Source organism: Mesocricetus auratus, unplaced genomic scaffold, assembly GCF_017639785.1.
Source record: "Mesocricetus auratus isolate SY011 unplaced genomic scaffold, BCM_Maur_2.0 Super-Scaffold_100020, whole genome shotgun sequence".
Classification (NCBI taxonomy): domain Eukaryota; kingdom Metazoa; phylum Chordata; class Mammalia; order Rodentia; family Cricetidae; genus Mesocricetus; species Mesocricetus auratus.
The window spans coordinates 42037207-42047408 of NW_024429201.1; positions in this window are offsets into that span (position 1 = coordinate 42037207).

Sequence of the window (10202 nt, forward strand, 5' to 3'; positions counted from 1 at the left end):
AACCTCTAAGAATTAGGATAAAGATATTCTGCTAGACTAACAATTTCATTAGCAAAACAATTGTTTTGGCATAAAAATAAATTTAACTGCATAAGTGAAATATGATAACATGAGAAATCTATATAAATCTGACCATTGAGTAAGTTCAAAGATTAGCCTAATATGTCGAGTTCATTGCTCTAGAAAAAGTATAAGTAGGATTTGGGGAGAGATGGCTGCATTCCTGAGTCATCATTACCTTTGAAAAGTCATTAAGATACTTTGCAGAGGTTGCTTCCTTGAGTGGACTGACTAGAAAAAGCTGTGCTCTCAGACTGAAAGGCCAAGCAGAGCAGATGGTTTGCTAGGCGGCTGGGTCCCTTGCTTGGGTGTTCATATGTACAATCCACAGCTGCAGGCAATCATTTAATAGGCTGTATACCACAGCGATTTCCCCCATCTTGGAAAAGCTTTTTATCCCATTTCTTTTTTAAATTAATTTTTATTTAAATTTTAAAAATGTTATTTTGTATACCAACCCCAGTTCCCTCTCCCTCTTATCCTCCCATGGCCCCCACCATTTCCCCATCCCACCCGCATCCACTCCTCAGGGAGGGTGAGGCCTCCCATGGGGGAATCATCAAAATCTGTCACAGCATTTGGGGCAGGACTTAAGTCCTCCCCCATGTATCTAGGCTGAGAGAGTATCCCTCCATATGGAATGGACTCCAAAAGCCCATTCATGCACTAGGGATAAATACTGTTTCACTTCCAGAGAACCCTCCTAATTTTCACCCACATTCAGGAGACCTGGTTCAGTCCTATGCTGGTTCCCCAGCTATGGGACTGGGGTTGATAAACTCCCACTTGCTCAGGTCAGCTGTTTCTGTGGGTTTTCCCGACATGATCTTGACCCCTTTGCTCATCATGCCTCCCTCTCTACAACTGGATTCCACAGTGCGTATCTGTGGGTCTTTGCTTCTGCTTCCATCAGCTACTGGATGAAGTCTCTATGATGGCATTTAAGGTTGTCATCAATCTCATTGTAGGGGAAGGGCATTTAAGTTAGCCCCTCTACTGTTGCTTAGATTCTTAGTTAGATATTAGACATAGAACAAAGGATAACCAGCCTACAATACACAACCCCAGAGAAACTTAATTCCATTTCTTTATCTTCTTTGTAAATGCCTTTGGGATGCATCAAAAGATTCCCAAATTCCTAGGATGTCTTGTGCCAGAGCCTGACAGGCAGCTGACATTTCTTCCTCTTATTTCTCATCATTTGGTCAAACGTAGCTCTGCTATGCTCAGTATACACACTGTAAGCTCTTCCAGCCTCTCACAGAAAACACATTGCAAATGGTGAGAGTAGACTGAAGAAATTTGCACTTCCCAGGGGCCTGTGCAATTCATAGGTCTTAGTATTTCCCTATCAGTTCCATCAAATTCCCAGAGTTCCTTTTCTAAATGAGCTGTACTTTTTTTCCCCTTAATGATTGCAACATTTCTCCACCTTTTTACTTTCATCTCTTTAATTCTATAGTAGCCTCTTGGGAGAATACTTCCAGAGAGATAACTTGACTCTAAGGATGTCATTCCTTTTCTGTGTATATGTATTCTTGAGGATGAGTTCCTTTGCTTGTGAACTTTTACATCTTTTGATAGCTCAGTCATGACTCTTGTCAATAGATCCGGTATGAGTGAGTCATATACCAAAGCTGTGTGACTCTCATCTTCTAGGTCTTTTTGTCTTGGGAAAGTGATGTTACCCTAATGTGAGAGGCTGTATGAGCTGAGGATTTGCCATCAACTTAGACCCTGGACCTGTGATCAAAGTATAAGCACTGAGCCCTTTCCCTGTACTTACCTAGGCACAGTATTCCATTCTGTCCTCTTTAGAGCAGAAACACAGTCTTAGTCAGATATAGCTGAATTTTTAAGAACATAGAAAACTACATTTAATGAAAACAGCTTTCATTAATTTGGAATGTCCTCTGTAGTTCCCATATTTAAGTTGACTGTTTTTTTCCCATGTAGACTGTTTTTTCCCAAGCATACTCAGTTGAGAGCCAGTATTCACACATATATACCCAGATCTGCTGAGACTGAAAGACCAAACATCAGGCTGGTGACATTTTCTATTAGCTGTTTTTTGAAGTATTATTTTCCCAACATGAAAGAAAATTAAAATTTTATGTGTATTCATAAGTAAGTAGAAAAATTTTATTTTTATTTCCATTTGAATAATTATATTTTGCATAAAGGCTTACAAATAAGGGCTTTGATTTTGATTTTTTCTTCAGTATAAAAACGTTGCCTTGTTGGCAAATTATAATGTAATCCTATTGTTTGTATGATAGTTTATTGTTAGTATTGAAACATAATGCCTAGCTTCCACCTTGTAGATGTGGCCAAATGTCACCAACCATGCGTTTCATATTTTGCTGCATTGTAAGCCAAGAACTCCAAAATGTAGTAGGTGTGTGTAATGCTTCTAAAATTCACAAACTACAAGTGATAAATTATTAATGTCATTTAGCACTTGTTATCTTTACTATATTCTTTTATTGGATACATGCAAGGAAGTCATAGGGGTTATAAACTGGATTTAAATAAAGTTTAAAACTATGTTTTGTAGTAAGGTACCTTAGACTCAAGATGGTCAAAGCATTGATATTATGTATTTGCTATAAAGAGAATTATAGGTTTTATTTTTCTGATATTAAAAGATACTTAGATGCTTGTTCACAATAACTAGAAAAATGTTATTTGCAGGATGCTAGTTAGAACCAGAGATCATCATACCAAGAGAAATAGACAATATTTATACAAACAGTGCATATTCTTCTCATATAAGGAATATGCATAGATGACATAAAAGCAAAATGGTGAGAAGGGAAAATGGGGTATAAAAGAGTGGGAAGGGAGCATTAGAAAAATCAGTGGGGAAAAAAAATATTTTCTCTTACATGTGTGTGACATGAAATCAGAAAGGGGGCTATTTTTACAGATGAGGAAGAACAGATAATGGTGTAGTGACTATGGTCACGGTAACAGATATATGTATGAATATTTCTTAATTAATTCCATTACTTTTCACAGTAACATGTACTAACAAAAATTGAAAGACCTGCAGTGGTCAATGCTGGAACAATCTGGGCAAGAAAACTTATGCTCATAAGTACTGTCCTTTTGGATTACATGTTTCTTTCACAGCTGTCTTACTCTGTGGCTGAGGCTGTCCCTGACTTTGTGAATCCTCTTCCTGTACCACCGAAGACCTGGGCTTACAGGCATGAACTATCACACCTTCATTTTTTTCCCTTTCTTGCTTTTACGAAACAAGGTTTCCCTATGTAGACTGGCCTGGAAGATCCTCTTGTCTCTGCTGTTAATGCCCCCCCAAGCTCTATACACTGAAATATAACCCACAAAGGAAAGGTATTAGGTGATGAGCTTTTGAGAGATAATGAGATCTTAAGAACAGAGCACTCCTGAAGGATATTAGTGCCTTTAAGAGTAAGACACTAGAGAAATCCTTCATACTTTCACTATCTGAGTTACAGTAAGAAGATGTAACTCTCACCACACACCAAATCTCTTGACACCAAAATCTTCTACCCACAGAAATGTAAGATAATAAAACACTGGGTTGATAGTATTTTGTAATAGCAGTTCAAAAGTCCCAATTCAGACTAAAATACAAAGCAAGAATCTGTATTCCATATTGATACACAAATTATCAAATAAAATAATAAATACAGAAGAGAAAATATCATTAACACAAGAATGACAGTTAGTTTAAAAGCTTCTGCTTCTTTAATTAGGTAATCTTGGCTTTCTAGTCAAGTGGTCTACACCCAAAGAATATGAGAAAAGCAAACTTACCGTGAGAAACTTGACAAAAACTACAGACAATAAGGGTAACTTTATACCTGATGGTTCACATTCTGTCCTTGACATGACACAGGACAAATGATTCTTCACTTCTGAGATAGTCCTCAAAACTCTGTGCCCAAAGACCAGAAAAAAAAAACACTAAACAAACTCAAAATAGAATGCCTGGCTTGCCTTTCTCAATTTGTTCAGGTTCATCTAGACCAAGGTAAGTCTGAGAAACGGTTCAACATAGTACCTTGTAAGTCATGAATAGTAAATGTAAAGTCTGCATTGGGATCTTGAAATGGGGAAAGGATATCAGGGAAAAGAGAAACCTAAATCTAGTTAGAATTTAGTTAATGTTAGAATGTCAGTGTTGGTTCAATAGTTTTGACAAATGTATTATAGCCTGAAATCTCAGCACTTAGAAGCCAAGTGCCAGAGGATCTGATATAAGGTCCGTCTGGGTACTATGATGAAACCCAAGTAAAATAAACTAAAAGAAAATTAAGTAGTGATAGAAGTCATAGGGCATTTAAAAACCTTCTGCATAAGTGTTATGCATTCAGTGTCTTGTGTATAGTTGAACAATACATCCTAGCTGCATTTATTAAATTGTGTGTGTTACTATTATATATTGAACTACTACAAACTGTAGTTGACCTTCTGAACAGGGTAAAGTATTTTTAACTATTCAGAAGCAACCTTCTGCTCAATGAATGGATGCTTGAGACCTGTTTCCATTCTCTAGATCAGAAGATGAGCCATATAGGTTGAACAATGGGAAAGCTCTGGCCTAGACCACACTCCTTATCAAGCTAGCAGCCAGAATTTAACTGAATATGCTCATCTCCAAGAATGGGGGGGCTTTTAATTTCCTAAGAAAATACAAATTCAATTCAGAAAAGGGTTTAGTTTTTACCAGTGCTGATAAAATGACTATTTGAAATAACTCTAGCATTTGTTATGGAACAAAGAAAATGAGTATGGGATGACGTATGCTTAGTAAGGATGGTATCCAACACACATCCCTGTCATCCTCCTATCTAGGCACTAGTTAGATGTCCATTGTGGTCCCTCACACCTGAAGGCAACACAGGAGTGATGGGGAAAGTCCTGTGTATATGTCAATAAAGCACTGTTGGCCAATAGGGAAGCAAGATAGGTGAGACTAGGAGTCGAAGAGGACTCTGGGTAGGAGAAACACAGAAAGTCAAGCTGTAGCTGTGATAGGGATAAGAAGCCAGAAACTTTGCTCCAGTAAGAGAAATACTTAGATTAACAATTATGGGATAAATACTTAAGTCAGAGCTAGCCAGTAAGAAACAAACAAGGCCAACAGTTTCATAATTAATAAGATGTCCTGTGTGTTTATTTGGGACTGATGCAGCTCTGGAACCAGGCTGGTGGGAAGGCTTCTCTTTATACAGGAGAGTGAATCATACTGTATGACCTTAACAATGGTGTAGGGTTATGGTCTTCAGCTATGGTCGCTGTCCTATGACTTCCATTATTTTCTCAATCTGTAAACAACCTTTATCTTGCTTAATTTCTTATACATAAATTTCAGTCTTGCCCATAGCAAACATCTATCTTCCAATACTTAAGAACTTGGATGGATTTCTTAATGTGTTGATTTTGTCTGGAGTTTCCTAGGAGAAAGTGATACACAGGAATCAGCTCATTACAGTTGGACTTTCTTGTTGGGCCACCAGCTCCCAAATAACAAAACAGAAACTCCTTATTCATTATGAAAGCTAGGTCTTTAGCTTAGGCTTGTTCCCATACAGCTCTAATAACTTAAATTAACCTACATCCTGCCATGTGGTTTTTTTACTTCTTCATCCCCATGTCTGGCTCACTCCCTGTCTCGCTGGTTTCTCTTATGTGCCTAGATTCATTCCCCTCCAAACTACTCTCTCTGCACAGAAGTCCCGCTTACTCTCTTCTGGTTAGTTATTGGACATTCAGCTCTTTATTAAATAAATCAGAAGGTGTCCTGCTGTAGGAGTGAACCCCACAAAGTTATCTGCCCATGAGGGTGGGGACAAATAAATTAGCACAGGTAGAGATAAAAGGAAGTAAAAGGAAAAAGGACCTCCTCTTTTGAAATCCAGCCACGCTTCTGACTCCCAGCTTGTGTGACTCTCTCTCTCTAGTAAATAAATATATTGTATTCCCTATTGCATTGACTATCATCCATATCTTGTGTCAGATGCTAGGCTACCAGGAAATGAAAGAAGCATAGCTATCAGATGCCCAAGAGACCTTCCTAAGGTGGCTTTTCCAGGAACTATGACAGAAAGGCCAGCATCGCAGAGGAACCAAACCGGTTCCACTACACATAAATGGGAACCTATTCCCATGACAGAATTAAAGGGAATAAAGCAAGCTATGGTGTCTTATGGGGTCCACAGCCCTTATGTTAAAGAGTTATTAAGCACATGGACAACAGCCAATAAAATTACTCCCTCAGATTGGAATAATTTAATATCAGCGGTGCTGGACCAGTCTTCCCAAATAAAGTGGAAAGCCTTGTGGAGACAGGAAGCCAAGCCTCGAACTTCAAGGTTTGAAGGATGGCTTTGAAGCTTCCCAAAGTAAGATTACTGGTGAGGGAGAATTTGCTGACCCACAGGTGCTAGCTGGCTATGATGAGCATACATTTCATTTATGCTGAACAGCCACGCTGAATGCTTTGAATAAGGTCCGTGAACCAGGAGAAAAAGTTGAATCATATTCAAAAGTGATAGAGGGTCTGAGAGAAAGATTCTCTGAATTCTTACAGAGATTATCCAGAGCAATAGACTTACAGATAGCTGATCCAAATATTAGGTGACTTCTTACAGATCTTTGGCTTATGAGAATGCAAACCCACAATACAAACAGATGCTGTGGCCATTAAAGATCAGATCAGCACCATTGGAGGAATGGGTCTTGTATACAGCTAATATTGAGTATAATAATCCAGAGACAGGAACCTGGGTAGGAGAGGCCATTTCTAAAGGATTAAAGAGGCATCAAGATGACAAATGGCCTAACCGTGAGGAGATACAGACTTGGGTTGGGGAAGCAATCTCTGGAAGTTTCAAAAGACATCAAAACCCTAGATGTTTTAACTGTGGTAGAATAGGACATTTCAGTAGGAACTGTAGACAAAGTATTCCTAGAAGTAATGCTTCTACCGGGAATGCTAAAAACAGAAGGCCTCAGCCTTCTGGTCTCTGCAAGAGGTGTGGCAAAAAAAGACTCTGAACTACAGAGAAAACTTCTGAGGTGAACCAACGGTTTATTTTAAGAGTTTTATGACCTCAGTCTAGAAACCAGGATATGTGTTACGCTGGGGAAAAGGTTTTGCTTTTGTTTCCACAGGAGAAGAATTCCATCAAAATTAATCAAGATTCGATCTGAACAGAAGAAACCTCAGAAGGAAGGAAGATGACAGCTCATCTACAAGGCCATATTCTACTATATGCTATTATGTGTAAGAAGACCTCATAAAAAGAAAGAGAAGTGTTTTGTTTTTGTCTTTACAGGAAAACTCAGCTCTAAACAGTGAAAAAATACTGGAGGTATGGATACCTGAAGAAGAAAGGGTAGTTACCCAGAGAACCATCAAACATACAATAATACAATGTGTGGTATCAATTTCTGAATCTCTCTATCTTGTTATTATTATTTCCATTTCTCTTTGCCTCTTAATATGCTTTAGTCCCTACTATTGATATTAGAGGATAGTTTACACCTGTTAGTGTTAGTTTTCAATTATTTTAGGGTTGGGATTGGAAGGAGGTGTTCAGACTTGGGCATCCCTGTCAGATAAGTTTAGAATTTCCGGTGGAATGGATATGTTTAGCTTAGGACATAAGTAGATTATAACTTATCACCCTCTATGTATATATTTGTATAGTTTTGAGTTTGTATCAAATTTAAATCTTCCATTTATTCTAAAAGGGGAATTGTAGGAGTGAATCCCACAAAGTTATCCACACATGAGGGTGGGGACAAGTAAATTAGCACAGGTAGAGATAAAAGGAAGTGAAAGGAAAAAGGACCTCCTCTTTTGAAATCCAGCCACGCTTCTGACTCCCAGCTTGTGTGGTTTTCTCTTTCTGGCAAATAAATCCATTGTATTCTCTATTGCAATGACTAATATCCATACCCTGCCAAAGACCCATCTTCATAGTGTGCAAAAGATTATCCCACAACAACTCGAAGAAATCATTTTGTGACAGAAATCAAATTAATACTGTCATCTCTTCTACTATCTATATCAAGCCCACCACCTCCTACTAAAGACAAAATTGTCATGTTGTGGCTGAGAGATGACTTATCAGATAACACACCCGCTAATTTTGCAGAGAACCTGTATTCAATTCTTAACACCCATCTGGTGGCTCACAACCATTCAAGGCTCCTCAGGTACCAGGTATGTGTTTGCTGCACAGAGGTAGATGCTGGTAAAACATGCATATACATAAAACAAACAATACGTCTACAATATTTATCTGAATTTTCTCTAAGCAATAGGCATATCCCTGACATAGCCCTCATTTCCTCTTTCAAGATTTCTTCCCCTCTTCTCCCTTCCTCTTCTTTTCCCTCCCCTCCCGACCTCCTCCCTTTCCCTTCATGTATCCCAGAATGGCCTGAAACACTCAATCCTACTCAGGCTCACAGGTGCTGGAACTGTAGACATGCACCAACAAAAGACTGCTTGTAGAAGCCAGAAGGCATTCAGAGTAGATGATGTACTGAACAAACCACATTCCTTCATTATAAAGAAAAAAAAAACCCTCCCACTATTGGTCATCAGTGTGACTCACTCCAGACTTCCACCACCACACCCAAACCACACAATGTTGCAGAAGTTCTAGTTAGCTACAATCCGGAAAATAAAATCATCACAGGAGAAATTGTGTTCAGCGTCTGCCAAATGGCACTTCTCTCTGTTGTTTATAGGAGTCTTGACTCCTCTTGCAAGTCACTTCACAATACACATACAGTTTTTAGTTTTATTTCATTTTAAAAGGTTTAAGGTTGTTTTTGCTTGTGGTACTGGGCTAGAAGCCACGTCCTTATACATGCTAGGGAAGTGTGCTATCGCTGACTGTCACCTCAGTCCTTGGGATTGCTTTTGTTTTCTTCTTGTCCTTTCTGGGTCAGTTTACCACATGAGGGCAGCATGCTGAAGAGACTTTTTCATGGCCTACATGTCCATTAAAAGAACCACACATAATTATTTTTATTGAGAAAATGTCTGTTTAGAGAAAGATAATCTTGATTTCTTTTTTTTTAGTTTAAATTTTTTTCATACACTATACTTTGATAATTTTTTTACATTTATGTCAACCTGTTTATATTTTTCCTTTTTTAAAATTTAAGTTAGAAACAAGCTTGTTTCACATGTCAATCCCAGCTCCCTCTCCCTCCCCTCTGCCCCCACCCTTCTCACCAGGCCCCCCAGTCCCCACCCAATCTCTACTCCCATCCCCAGAGAGGGTGAGGCCCTCCATGGTGGATCTCCTGTGACTGTCATTTTATCCAAGGCAGGGCCTAGGCCCTCCCCCAAGAGCCCCGCTGAGAGAACATCCTATATTGTGGCATGGGCACTCAAAGTCTATTTGTATGCCAGGGATAAATACTACCCAAAGCTCCATAGATTACCTAGGCCTTGTCACATTCAGGGAGTCTGGATCAGTCACATGCTTTCCACACAGCTATCAGTCTAGGGTCCAAGAGCTCCCCCCTTGTTCAAGTCAGCTGTTTCTGTGGATTAAACCAGCCCAGTCTTAACTCCTTTTCTTAACCTAATTTAATATTAATGGGAAATGCATTTTATAAATATAGACGTAAACAAATCCAAAACAATAGATCATATCCATTAATTTCTAGAGAGGGTTAGAGTGAGCCTGCACAGAGACCATTTGGAATTTCTGCTCTGCTGCCCTTAGATCCTCTTTGGAGTGGACAATCAGTGTTCCACCATCCTATTCTTTCCTGAGTGCACATTTGACCAGAGCAGACTTGCTTTGAACTCACCCAAACAGGCTTGCTTTCCCTAGTGGGAGGTGAAAACTAGAGTAAGAAAAATATCTTCAGGTGGCAGGAACTGGGGCAGGAAGTCAGACTTGGCCTGCATTCTGGGAACCAAGGACCAGAAACCCAGCCTCTGCAATAAGAATGATCGTCCCTTTGAGGAGAGGGAAGGGAGTGTGGAGACTTGCAGCACTGTCTCAGCCCTCAGCTTTTAATTGCTACTTTTGGGTGGGGAAAATGGCATTGTCATTTGGCTAATGGTCCCCTTTTCAAACCTGCTTCGACTTACTAGTCTTCAGGGATAG